The sequence below is a fragment of the Schistocerca americana genome, chromosome 2 (assembly GCF_021461395.2).
Source record: "Schistocerca americana isolate TAMUIC-IGC-003095 chromosome 2, iqSchAmer2.1, whole genome shotgun sequence".
Taxonomy (NCBI): domain Eukaryota; kingdom Metazoa; phylum Arthropoda; class Insecta; order Orthoptera; family Acrididae; genus Schistocerca; species Schistocerca americana.
The window spans coordinates 709,047,264-709,062,098 of record NC_060120.1 but is presented as its reverse complement, the minus strand read 5'-3'; positions in this window follow the sequence as shown (position 1 = coordinate 709,062,098).

The following is a 14,835-nucleotide window of genomic DNA, read 5'->3' as shown; positions in this document are numbered from 1 at the left end:
ACTGTATTTGGCGGGCACCTTGAATTCGCGCATGCAGTGGCCTGATTGGCTAACTTCGATGCTAATTTACTCGCACACGATGCAACGAGTCGAAATTTTTAACGGTTACTTTTCTGCACGACCTACTCTCCAACACCCTTGCAATCTTCTCAGACTGCTTCTGGTCGCCCTGTACGGATTTATTAGATTTATCTGCTATCACAGTGGTTAATCTTGATCCCCATCGAAAGATATTTACATTGCACCGAATATCACGATGGTGCAACTGGCATCAGAATAAGGACAGCCAGCGGTAGTCTAAACAATCACAATCCTTAACATACAGTTCGTTACGGATGAAGCAGTTCAAAAGACTTTGTTTATAAAACATACGAAGTCGATAAAAATGTATGAGGAGGTAGTACAAAAACAGATTACTTCGCAATGTTAAATTACATGTGCAAAATCAGCCTTAGATGGGGCCCTATAATAATGTAAAGCCGGCCGCGGTGGCCGAGCGCTTCTAGGCGCTTCAGTCCGGAACCGCGCGACGGCTACGGTCGCAGGTTCGAATCCTGCCTGGGGCATGGATGTGTGTGATGTCCTTAGGTTAGTTAGGTTTAAGTAGTTCTAAGTTCTAGGGGACTGATGACCTAAGATGTTACGTCCCATAGTGCTCAGAGCCATTTGAACCAATAATGTAAAGAAAATATTTGTTCATTAATATTTGTTTTACGTAATGTTACTTTCTCCAGCAGAAGACCTAAAAGTTATAATTAAACAGAATATGTAGATAATCACTGGCGTTAGATATTGGAATATACTCTTATAGAGTGCAATAAATTACCAAAAAAATACAGTATCACGTTCATATCAGAACAGCTACTGACACTTCTCAACTAAATTTTAGCAACATCGAAATAAAAATGAGTAACGAATTGACCCACTACGAAACTATGAAGTAACGAATTTTTGGTGACAGTGTAAATAAAACAGCAACAGTATCATTAATGCTGTTGGAGATAGCATGTATATCGCTAATATATTTAACGAACATATCACCAGCACATTTCAAAATCTGATTGAAAATGAGTAAAATGGAAATACTAATGTAGATGCTCTTGCAAAACGAAGTAACGCGGCCGTATTCGGTATCGATACGAGAAGGAAAATAATGCTACCAATACAAAATAATCCTGGTCTTGGAGCTATCTTAGATTACATAAATAAACAACTTTTTGATGTTAGTGAACACGACAACTTTAGGCGTTATAAGGAAACACACATGATGCAAAGTATTATAGACCAGTGTGATTACTATCTGACTTTCAGCCACTGAAAAGACCACAGATAAAAATTATTTGATTTTGAAGAAAAATAAAATCTCTTTTATATTAAAATTGTTTGAGACAAATCAAACCAGTTGAATCAACTGTTTATTCCTTCCTTAATCTGCTTATCGAGATTTTAAAAAAATTTTCGCTTCTGTCTCCACCTAATAAATGAACAATGGTCTGTTGCATATCGCAGTGTCCCGAGGTGTGTGGCCTCTATAGCCGCAGCGTTGAGCTGAGGCGGCAAGTTGCCCAATGCTGGCCCAAGGAAACATCATTAACAGTAGCACATTACAGCTACAGCTACTGCTTACCGAATGTCGTTCTGTAGTGACATCCTTCCCCCCACTCCCTTGACATGTGCGGACAGCAGCGACTGCGGAGGTGGTGACGCAACAGGCGACCAGAAGCTATCCTTTGCTGATTGGTGGACCGGAGTGCTGACGCGTGACGCCTGCGCCAGCTCGTGCACTGTCTCGGCGTGACTCTCCAACTCAGGGTAGGGCGCCCCAGTAGACCGGAAACCCGCCCTGATTCTTGTGGTCGAAGACATCCCCGAACGTTTGTGTTCACCCTTGTGAACGGAAGAGTACAGCGTCGGTTTTCCTGCACAAGTGCAGACGGTGGAGCCGCTAGACTGTCCGGGTCACGAACGACTGTCCCTCAGGGCAGGTGGCTTTCGGTGGGGTAGTCAGAGTATCATAGGGGCTGCTTGCAGAACCATGTCGCCTCGTCGCCCGACACAGCCCCCGCTTCGTAGAGGGTGCTGACAGATTGTGGTACTTTCGCTAAAAATGTTGGGTATTTATACAGGTTCATTGCCTACTTGTTGTGCCGAGACATTGATTCAGACGACGTACATCAAAGCAAGCGTCTGTCTGAAGGTGTAACAAATGGCGTGGCTAGTGGTATGGAATCAGACGTAGCGGTATTTCGATCGGCTCTGCGCTCGTTGGCTTCCATGGCCCTTTTGCAACAGCCATGCAGCGCTGCTATTTTACTCGTTAGCGCCGAAGAATTGTGGCAACACTGCATACTTCTCTCTTCTGGTTGATGTGATTCCTTGATCTTATCTCAGGGTAATTCTGCAAAGACTTAACGTACATTTCCACACTAATAATGGTGTGCAATACATTTTTAAGCCCAGTCAGTTTGTGGCACAAAATTCGTCCAGTGCGTATTAAGTCTATGACACTGTCCTGCTGGCTTATGATCAGCTATTTTCTTTAGTGACTACTTGTCAATTAACAGGGAGCTGTTACCAAAAGTCCTCTGTCTCGTTGCATATCGCTCAATACTGACTTATCAGTAAACTGGCTTAATGGGTCCACTGCAAAATTACAGACAACAAAATACTCACACTAATCCACATACCAATGGTAACTCCTCGAAGTGCAGTAAACTGCTTACATCTCTTATTAATCATCGCACAAGAAAAACGCTTGATGCACTATGTCACTAAATGATATGTTCCGGCTCAAGGTCACGTCAATCAGAACACATACAACGTCATCAGCGAAATATCCTTAATCATGGGTGCACATTTTCATACCATTAATAACAAAATAGAGAACAGACGAATATGCGATGGCGTGCTGAAAAGTTATGCTGAAAAATAATGATTTTCAAATAGAATGGATGGTGTTGCAAGAATGCCGCTGCACGAGAAACAGCGTGCTGTAATCAAGTTTCGACCTCGAAGAGTTCGTTCACACATGGACGACCTTCCCCTTCGGCATGACGGTGCCAGATCACACACGAGCGCTGCGACATCTGCAACAACCCGACTCCTTGGATTCACCGTCATCGATCGTCCTCCATACAGTCCCGACTTCGACCCATCCTGTTTTCATCTGTTTCCAAAACTTTAAGAACACCTGTGAGAGCTACATTTTGACAGCGATAACGTGGTACAAGCAGAGGTAAGGTTGTGGCTCCCTCAACAAAGTCAAATATTCTACAGCGACAGAATCAACAAACTGGTCCCTCGTTGTGAGAACTGTTTCCGTCGCCAGCACGACTATGTTGAGAAATAAATATGTAGACATGAAGAATAAAGATATAGAATGTTAATAATGTTTGTTTTATTTTAAAAACTTCAAGGGCCTATACATTAAAAATTCGGAGGCATTACCTTTCAGCACGCCCTCATAATACTGGAAAAATCTTACCCTGTGAACAAATTCTGAGACGCATTTGTGGTATGGCCGCACGGGATGGATGAATTACATCGCTTTCTTGAGCATTTGAATTCCATCCATGCTAGCATCAAATTTACTACGGAAATGGAAAAAGACGGCTGCCTCCCCTTTTTGGACGTTGTCGTTCGCCGTACTGTCGATGGCACATTAGAACATGCCGTACATCGGGAACCAACACACACAAATCTATACCTTCATGCCAGTAGCTGCCATCACCCTTCACAGACCATAGGTGTACTTAAGACCTTAGTGCATATGGCGCACTGTATATCCGATAAAGACAATTTGCAAAGGAGCTCACATACCTCAAGAGCATTTTTAAATCGAATGGATTTTCTTCGCAACAAATTCGTCGCTCATTCAATGCAAAACTTAGAATGCAGGTATGTGATGGGGAAGAAGATAGTAATTTCTTCAGATCTAGTGCGTTTTTGCTTTATGTGGATGCTCTTTCCTCGAAGATAGGCCGTATTCTTGAGAAACACTGTGTTGAGGTGATCTTCCGCCCCCCATGGACGATTTACAGCTTCGAAAAGCGGGTGTGTATCAGATTCTCTGCGGAAATTGTGAGAAGTCGTACATAGGTCAAACAACACGCACCCTTCACGAGAGATGCGTAGAGTATCGAAGATACACACGCTTATTGCAGCCAGACAAGTCAGCTGTGGCCGAACATTGTATTGATACAGGGCATTCCATGACTTACAGTGATGAGAACATTTTAACATCCACCTCTTCCTTTTGGGAATCTGTCTTCAAGGAAGCTATAGAGATTAGATTGGCTAATAATTTAATAAACAGAGATATGGTTTTAATTTGGACGAAGCATAGAATCCGGCTGTTGGGGTACTTAAAATGCAGAGAAGTCGTCATGGTGTCACCGCCGCCGATTGTTGTGTCTAGACAAGACAGCCTAGACACAGTGAGAGGAAGCCGAAAGGCACGCGCTAAGTTAAAGCAGGATGGCGTGAGGTCTGAAACAGGATACGTAATGAATGCTATAAAGAAAAGTATGTAGCTTCTGGAATACTTAACTTTAATCCATCCTTTTGGTACATCTGGAGATTGTGGCGATACAAGTGAGACTCTTTAGATACATGCAATGTTACTAATGGCGCCTTGCTAGGTCGTAGCCATTGACTTAGCTGAAGGCTATTCTAACTATCGGCTCGGCAAAGGAGCGAGGCTTCGTCAGTATAGTCGCTAGCTACGTCGTCCGTACAACTGGGGCGCTTGCTATCCCGTATCTCGAGACCTGCCTTGTGGTGGCGCTCGGTCTGCGATCACTGACAGTGGCGACACGCGGGTCCGACATGTACTAATGGACCGCGGCCGATTTAAAACTACCACCTAGCAAGTGTGGTGTCTGGCGGTGACACCACACCGATCGTACATCGATAAGCGAATCGAATGTCTGTACGCCTTCGCCACAGGCGACGCATGTGTAAGCGTATTTCTTTGCTGCCGACCAGCATCTGTGACCCGCATGCGCAGTACCGGCGCGGTAGATGTGTAAGGCCGCGCTTGGCATCTTGTCGTCAGTCTTGTGACTCACTCTGAGGATGGCCGGACGACACGAGACCGAAATATCAGTGGAAGAAATTTTATTTGCGCTGCTGCATACCCGAAATTTAATGGACTAAATTCTGATGACATTTCGTTTCTCATTTAGTTGTATCCCACACTCGACAGTGTGCTGGGCAACATCGGTGGGCAGCTCTCCGCTTAAGATATATGGAGGCTGCACGGAACAGAGTCAGAGCTACAAAAGCGTCGAATATCATGATGCTCAAGGTGACGACCACACCACGTTAGTTATGCCGCTATTTCTGTACGTACTGCAGCATCTGTTCTCCAGCAATCGTACGTGGAGTAGAGCCAATGCAGTCTAGCTCGCTTAATACAGGGATGGGCTCCAGGGTGTCCCATGGGAACCCCTTGCTGTCCATCTCGCCTAAGATTAACTGAACCTTACATGTGTCCTTTCCGTTCTGGAACTGGCAAGCAGGGCATATGGCCACTTGTTCCCTCTGACAGTGATGTAATTCTTCCGTTGGCATTAACGTGTGCTTTCCCCATCCTCTGAGATGTACATTTCCTCCCTGGTCTGTACCTGCACATATTTCCCACATAATTGGGTAAGGGGGATGGTGAAACACTTATACTGTACGTGGTCGTCTGCAACTGGAAACTGAACCATCAGATAAAGTAGCGCTTTGTCCGTTCTGGCTTCCACTGTCGCTATATGATAGTATAGCGGGAGATCCTGCTTGCCTAGCTTGTTGATGAGGACCAGTTCCGGAGGATGCTCCGCACGAACCTTTTGTGAGCTAAGTGCAAGTAAACCATACACTATCGGTTGGAGACTGAAAAAGCCTCGCAATTGTTACGCTCATGTTCAATGAGCCCAACGAGGTATATATAAACTCTGGGTCCCAGTTCACAGAGTCAACCATTGTCCTAGTAGACTCCGTTCGCTCTGCGGTCAATCTCCGTAATGTGCGTTGGTTTTTAGCACATCCTGCTCTTAGTTCAACAACTGCTTAGTGTGCCATTCCAGTATTCCTTTGATACCAGTTGCCACGTCCCTTGTTCTTCCCATGGCGCCATTCAGTTCTCAGATATCGCTGTCATTGTCAGCCTCAAATAATGTTTTTAATAAGACGAGGAATTCCGCCTTATGCAAGACACCTTTTTTTTGTTTTACCCAGACATGTTTCAGCACTTTTTGTGCTATCTTCAATGGGTTGTTTGTTTATTTTCTTACTTAAAATCGTTGTTACATATTAATAATTGTTGCAAAATATTATAGATCTTTTGTTCATAGTTCACAGTTGAGATGTGCCGCAGTCTTGAACACAAACACACACACACACACACACACACACACACACACACACACACACACAAGCACGAATGAATGCTACACACCCACAACAACACTTAATGGCGGAAAGAACTCTGCCTACGTTTTGAAAAATCGGAGAAAGTAAAGTGTCAAACCACCACAGGTCACGAAATCAGCCTATTCACTTCGCCAACAACATATGAGAAAGCAGACTACAATATCAAAGCCGTAAGTTACAGTCAAAAACGTGATAGACTCATTCCCGTTTTTAAATGCATAATAAACAGAAAAATAAAAATTACGCTTTGCTGTTTGCAGATTTGAAGTTGTAGATTGTGTAGCAGAATAGCTACCGACATAAATGTCAAACAGCATCATGTAAGGTATGTAAACTAATGCACACATCCACTCTTTTTGCCAATTAAGCTATAAATAGAAATTTGACATAATGTTATAAACAACATACAGTGCATCAGGTCGTTAATACATATCTCAACTGTGAACTATGAACAAATGATGTACAATATTTTACAACAATTATTGTAAGTTTCGCTAAATGTCAATATGTAACAACAATTTTACAGTAAGAAAATAAAAAATAACCCACAGAAGATAGCACAAAAAGTGCTGAAACACATATGGGTAAAACAAAACAAAAAAGGTGTCTTGCATAAGGAGGAATTCCTCGTCCTATTTTCATAGCACGCACGGACATAAGAAGATGAACTGCAACACCACAAGATGAATGTCTTTAATATCATCTTATCATGTCCACATGTGGTACAACGACCCCTGCGACGTCTCATCAATTGGTTGCTGTAATTCTCCCCATGACTGCCAGTAGAGCATGGGCAATTCGGTGTACTTCCCCATGTTTCTCCTAACACTCCTTTGCCCTCTGCTTCGCTTAGTAATTTCAAAAGTGTTTCCTCCTAGCTTCACACCTTAGCCCGCATTTACCATGTACACTGCCCAATCATGTTAATGTGACCACCTGTTAAAAGCCATAATACACCTACTGTAGCGTGGACCGCTGCGAGAGCCGGCCGGTGTGGCCGAGCGGTTCTAGGCGCTTCAGTCTGGAGCCGCGCGACTGCTACGGTCACAGGCTCGAATCCTACTTCGAGCACGGATGTGTGTGACGTCCTTAGGTTAGTCAGGTTTAAGTAGTTCTAAGTTCTAGGCGACTGATGACCTCAGATGTTAAGTCTCACAGTGCTCAGAGCCATTTGATTTGAACCGCTGTGAGACGTGCAGGAAGAGAGTCACTGAGGTTCTGGAAGGTGCCGACACGGATATGGGGCCGTGCCGACTCTTGTGTCGGCAGGTTTTTCGGTCGAGGATCTACGGCGTGATCAGCCTGATCGAGGTGGTCCGTAGATTCTCCATTGGGTTTAAATCCCCGGGGAGTTTAGTGGCCAGGGGAGGGCGGTTAACTCATTCTTGTGTTCTTCGAGCCACGCACGAACACTGAGATGTGTGTGACCCATTGCATTGTCCTGCTGAAACTTGTGTTGATTCATCGTGTCTTCAAGAATGACGAGATTACCCAGGGAAGGTCATGGAAAACATTCCCCAGACCACAATGCTTCCTCCTCCGGCCTAGATCCTTCCGACAATTGTTGTAGGGTGTTTGCTTTCTGTCCGATGGAACATAAAACGTGATTCATCTGAAAAGGCCACCTGTCGCCACTCAATGGATGTCAAGTTGTCGTAGTGGGTGCAAACTCCAGTCTTCGCCCCGCAAACAGCAGTCAGCACGGGTGCATGAATCAGGAGCCTGCTGCGGAGCTCCGTACGCACTAACATTCGCTAAACGATTGTTGAGGAAACGCTGTTGATAGACCTAAGTTTAAAGGGCCGCTCAGTTGCTCAAAATTTGTACGTCTATTTGCGCATTCACATCTTCGAAAGCCGTCTTTCACCCCTGTCATCTGTTGCCCGTGCTTCACCACAGTTACCACAGCGTCCGTTTCAGATGGCGCCATTATACTTCAACCATAGCAGCACGTGAACATTTTTCAGTCTTTGCCAATTCAGAAATACATCCACGCTTGGCCCGAAAAACAATGATCAACTTCTTTCGGACGCAAGAGAAATAACTCCAATTCCGCATGTGTTTCGATAAGTGCCGATGTGATAAGTAATACCACTCTGTCCATGATAAGAAGATTGCAGCACTGCACTGATACCAATGGTCATCACTTCGAACACCTTCTGTAAATGGACGTTCATACCACCTTTGTGACCATCGTTGAACTTCAAAGATCTTATTGTTACACATCATTGGATTCATCTCGATAGCCGCTATCAGAAAGTAAGTACCAAGCTATAGCATCCCATTTAAAGAAACAAAGTTGATCTTTGTGGTGTCACCGCCAGTCACCACACTTGCTAGGTGGTAGTTTTAAATCGGCCGCGGTCCATTAGTACATGTCGGACCCGCGTGTCGCCACTGTCAGTGATCGCAGACCGAGCGCCACCACAAGGCAGGTCTCGAGATACGGACTAGCACTCGCCCCAGTTGTACGGACGACTTTGCTAGCGACTACACGGGCGAAGACTCGCTCATTTGCAGAGCAGCTAGTTAGAATAGCCTTCAGCTAAGTCCATGGCTACGACCTAGCAAGGCGCCATTAGCATTACATTGCATTTATCTAGAGAGAGTCTCACTTGTATCATCAAGAACGCTGTATACAAATGATGGATTAAAGTTAAGTATTCCAGCAGCTACGTACTTTTATTTATAGCATTCATTACGTATCCTGTTTCAGACCTCACGCCACCCTGCGTGAGTTAGCGCGTGCATCTTGGCCGCCTCTTTCTATTAGTGTACGTAGTGTTGGCAAGTCTGCCGACACTACAATCTTCATATCTCTGAAGCGATCCCACCTAGCAAGAAAGACCAACGTCATATTTTGGCCCCCGTTGTCCCATGCAACTTTTGCCCCAGAAACTTTTCAGCTATTCTTTGGACTCACCCTGTGTATCCTCCACTGCTAGAGCTGGCACCTACCGTCTGTGAGTGGTTATTGCTCGTCGACTTTGAACATAGGCTGTGATCACATTAATGTGACTGGATCGTCAGCCTCAGAGAACGTCAGTGACCGATGAGTGTAACAACCTCTTACGTGGTAAACAGCACTTCACTTTTCAACTGCTGGTCCCGCTGTGTTGCTACTCCACACTCGATGAAAAAGTGTAGCACTGCCAATATTAAAACGCCCACGATCCCTGTCTCTGGCGTTTAGCAACTTCGGAGAAGGAAGCAGTCACTACACTCACTCCCCTTTTCGCAAGACCCAATGTTCCCCCACATCACTCCTCGCGTGAACAGATAACAAAGAAAAACCTCTGTTGAAGATGTCTACACCTCCGCCGTAAAAGTACAATACTTATAGATTCCTGCCAATAGTCATTCTAAGAAAGCAATCACACTGTGCATCAGTTACATGCTGACCTCCCAACCTCTTCTACATGTTACAGCACCAAAATAATACTACTCACTACACACACTAAACAAAATTTCATGCTACTCTCTCCCCCCGTCGGAGGTTCGAGTAGTGTGTAAGCCTAGGGATCGATGACTTCAGCAGTTTGGTACCATAGGAACTTACCAGAAATTTCCATATCGTCGTTTCTTGCTTCCAAGATCTCAACCCGCGAGGTACCTCGCCTGTAGATGGCGTAAGATCCTCGTGCTTCTCATTCTCCCCATCTTATCTTGATCTGTTCTTAGAAATCGGTTCTAACAATTTTAGCAATGTACCTGCAGCAACCTACGACGGTCGTAGAGATTCAGCATATGCTATAGAGATTTGGTTGATTCTTAAATTGTTAGGGATAACGTGGCGATGACACTAATTATTTTTAAGGCAAAGCTAAATTAGGACATCATTACCGTGGAACTCGCTTTCAGCACATGTAACTGACCTTAAGCGTCAATAAGGTACAGTTGCCCGAGAGCATTAAAGCATAAAATTCTGACCTAATTATATAATGGCCTTTTGGTATTAGCATATTTTAGACAAATTAACTTCCCATTTGTAACGCCGGAAATGCATATCCTCCTATTTCCATCTATTGTACTATAATTTGTTTTCCTTATTTTTGCTACCTCAAGATATGACATTTCCGTCTCTTTATATATTGTAATTCTTTTACAGTTTGTATATATATATATATTTATGCACTTATGTCGATGTATAATTGGTTTGTTTCGTAAATATTATTTGTATTTTTACGCTGGTTCTTGCCTAGGGAAACTGCTATCGAACGATTACATCGATAGGTCGTGTGAAGAATCAAAGTGTGTAGGATCTTTGGGAGAGTGTTAACTCTGCCGCGTGGAGCGCGGGCAGAGCATGAGAGAGTCTGGCTGGAGTAGCGAGTGGAGCAGGTGTGTTCTGTGAAGCTCCCGCGAGTTGCCGCGCTTTCGGGGTTTGGCAGCATGTAATTGCGCTCGACTTGCGATGATAGTCTCTGATATGGTGTCGCAGACGGGAAGCATTGGCTGGCGCATGTCAAGAGCCCGTTTCGTCTGGTGACCGTGTCGAGAAGAAGGCGCGCCAACATCCAGTTTCTGCAACAGCGACGGCCGACAATGAGTGACTGTCGCCGCCTCCTCGATCGACGGCTTCAAACCTTCAATCAACCAACAAGGAAGACTGGAAGCACGTAAAGTTTTAGAACTGTATGGCAGACCTCAGCTTTTCAAATTGTTCCATTTGCCTCGCAAAATTACAGCAACTTAGCATGAACGTTTGTTGCTCATTGTCCCAATTGCATTACCAAGCAGGGTCCCTTCCTTTTCCGAAATGAACCCGAGTGTCGTTGAAATTCAAACGCCAGCATAATTCCATTTCACTGCTTTAATTTCAAAGTTCACTTTAAGTATTCATAGCTGGCTACAACATTTAGATTACGCAAGCACAAATTAAGAGTGCGAGTTTTGTTACCGTATTTTAGCTTACCTGTGACTGCAGCTCAGCTTGGTACGTACTAAATTTTACCATTGTTAATTGTTCAGAATCATTTAATTCAAGCTCAAAGCTAAATCTCTTATTTCTAAATTGCGTAGATTCAAGTAGCTTTTGAAATGATTGTTGAGGTAGTCCAAGACTTACCGTATTTTACTGAATTTCGATATGCTTCAGAAACAAAGTTCACTATTAATTTCAGTCACTAAATTAACTTTCAATTTTCCAGTTTTATTAATTCTGTTGCTAAATTAAGTCATGGTGTAGCGAAATTTATTACTTCAGACAAACTTTTAGTTTTCACACTACACGTGTCAACCTTCAGTTGCCACGCTTCTAGTGCTAATTATATGTGTAATTACCTTTCTTTTTCAGTTACTATAGTAGTTGTCCTTAGGACTGGCGACCGTAATTTCCCCCAAATCTCAAATATCTAATTACCGCTAGTTAATTGTTAACGTAACGGCCGCACATTTACTTTCTTCATTAACTTTACCCCTTTTCAAAATTAATTTCCACCAGTTTCATTTTCATTCTTCCTTTCATTTAGATGTAGCCCTTTCCTCCCTCTTTACCGACAGATTAACTTCGGTGACGATTGCTTTTCCCAAATTTCCATTAGGTACACGCGGTTTAATTTTTCACTGTCATTAAGGTCGATAAGTGAGGGGGAGGTTACACATTTCAAAGAAAAATGTATTATTTTACCAACATCAAAGCTCAAAAGAACGCAGCAAAGAAAGAGACAAAATATTTCAAGTACTTCGATACGAAAGACTAAAAAGTAGACATTTTCTGTGACATTGGTTTAATTCGCAGTCATTTTATATATAAACGATATCCTGCAAAGGCAGAATTACTAAAACAAATAAGACGCAAAAAACGAAAAATCAAAAACAACTAAAAAAATTAAGATATATTTCTGAAACTGGCAATTCTCTAGTACTCATACCTGTTCTCTTATTCACGCTATCTCTGACAGGCCATTATAGATATTTGCTGCCTTAATACGTGAGTAACAGAAGATGGGATAAATCACGGGAGTGAAACTCGTGTAGGGACTCCAGTAACACGACCTTGGTTTGTTGCCCGGTTACTTGGAGTGTTGCAGGTTAAACATGATCTCGCTTACTTATTGTCTGATTTCTAGTTTTCCATGTTTCTTTTCGTTTCATATTTAACAGAAATTGGTTTCATCACATAGCACTTTTTGAACTGCACTGTAAATGTTGCTCGTATACTAACTGCGTTCTGTGGCTGAGCTGTTCTGTTTAAATGCATTGTAAGTATATTGCTCGTATTCTAGTTATTTTTGTTTACATCTGTTTTCCGTACCTTTTGGCTTTTAATGAAGAAATCCACTTTAGGAGGTTTTGACAGCATTGGCATTTAACTTTATTGCGTCTTTTCTGCTTTGAATTGTATTGTTTCGTTCCACTGAGTGCCATGCATTTCACAGCGTCTTGAAGAATGTGGATATAGATGTAGCTGAGTATGCTTTATAGTCTTTGTGACTAGAGCAGTCTTACTCAAAAATCCGACAGTAGTTCCGCAAATGTTTTCACGCGGTATTAACAGGTACTCAAACAGTACGGTACGTTTCAGTAGAAGTCAAAGAAAATTTCGATGGCTTCCATTAAATACGGGAGAACGGAAAACGGATGGGAACAAAAACGTCGTAAAATACGAGCAACATACTTACAATGTATTCAGATTGAGCAGTTCACTCCTAGATCAGTAAGCAGTAAGAAATACACGTGAATCCACAGTCCATGCGGCAAAGCCAGCTACTGTTTCGTATGTAACAAAGACAAATATGCAATGATTTACCCCCATCCAGTATTACAGATGAAAGTAAAAATTTGTCAGAATATCAGTAATATATTTACATGTCAATTCAAAAAGTGCTATACAGACAAGAAGTTCGTAATCAGGAACATAATTTCCATTCGATAATAGCCACACGGTGGAAGCTGCAATATTGGGTTTTACAAATGAATACACTTTACTGCCAGCTTCACCCATAAAGTATAAATGAAAAACATTATCATCTAGTACTCGTATTTCGCAAAGCAAGAATAAGATTATCGCGCCACATTTTCCAGAATTCTAAGTTCAATGGCAGGCCACTGTGAGCGCTACTGTCGGTCTCTGCTTCCGTATCGTAAGAAGAGCCTTGCACTTCTCATATTTTGGTGTTATGGGGGATAAATGATCAAATTTCGTTTACTCTAAATGTAGTGTTGGCAGAAGAGCCAACACTGTTTTTCTAGAGGAGGCCGAAATGCACGCGTTTAATTACACGCTGACTGCCGTGAGGTCTGGAACAGGACAATATCTTGAGAATTGTAAATAAAGTACGTAGATGATGTAATACTTAACTTTAATCCACAATTGTAGAACATCTCTCGTTACGGTACATGCTTCATAATATTAATTATCAATTGAATACGGCGCCTTGCTAGGTCGTAGCAAACGTAGCTGAAGGCTATGCTAACTATCGTCTCGGCAAATGAGAGCGTATTTGTCAGTGAACCATTGCTATGAACGTCGGCTGTACAACTGGGGCGCGTGCCAGTACGTCTCTCTAGACCTGCCGTATGGTGGCGCTCGGTCTGCTATCACTGACAGTGGCGACACGCGGGTCCGGCGTATACTAATGGACAGCGGCCGATTTAAAGGCTACCACCTAGCAAGTGTGGTGTCTGGCGGTGACACCACACTAAACTTTGAGGAACAGTTGATACCACAGTATCATCTGATGTAATGTTTTACCGTAGAAAGGTAAGTTTAGTTTTCAGTCGGAATATTTGTATTTTTTTAGTAACCAGAGCAGAGATACTAGTTGGATGCATTTAAAATATGATATGCGATCTTTACTCGGTACCAGTTAGTTGTTTTTGGTTTAGGTAAATGAAACAAGGGCATAAATACTCCTGAAGTAATAGGTCAATTTCAATCCATAGTTCTGTAAGCATTCTGATGCAACAGCACGGAGCATTCACCGTGTGGGATAGACACGTGCTTGCGAAGTATAGACTGCTTAAATACTGTATAAGTGAAATATGTCAGTCAGGAAAAGATTAACAATTGCGCAAGCGCCTACAAGGACACAGTACATCGGCTCTTGCCATTCTCTATTCACGTTACGTTTTTGTAAGTGCTCAATTTTCGTCGTCCGCTGCTGCATTTGTGTTCCTTTCCCTGCCAAATATGGATTCCTGGAATTTGTCTGTTCATTTTCCGTTCGTTCCACATAGACATTGCCGGCCGGTGTGGGCTTGCGGTTCTAGGCGCTTCAGTCTGGAACCGCGTGACCGCTACGGTCGCAGGTTCGAATCCTGCCTCGGGCGTGGATGTGTGTGATGTCCTTAGGTTAGTTAGGTTTAAGCACTTCTAAGTTCTAGGGGACTGATGACCACAGATGTTACGTCCCATAGTGCTCAGAGCCATTTCAACCATTTTGCATTGACATTGTGCGTAACATGCTCCAT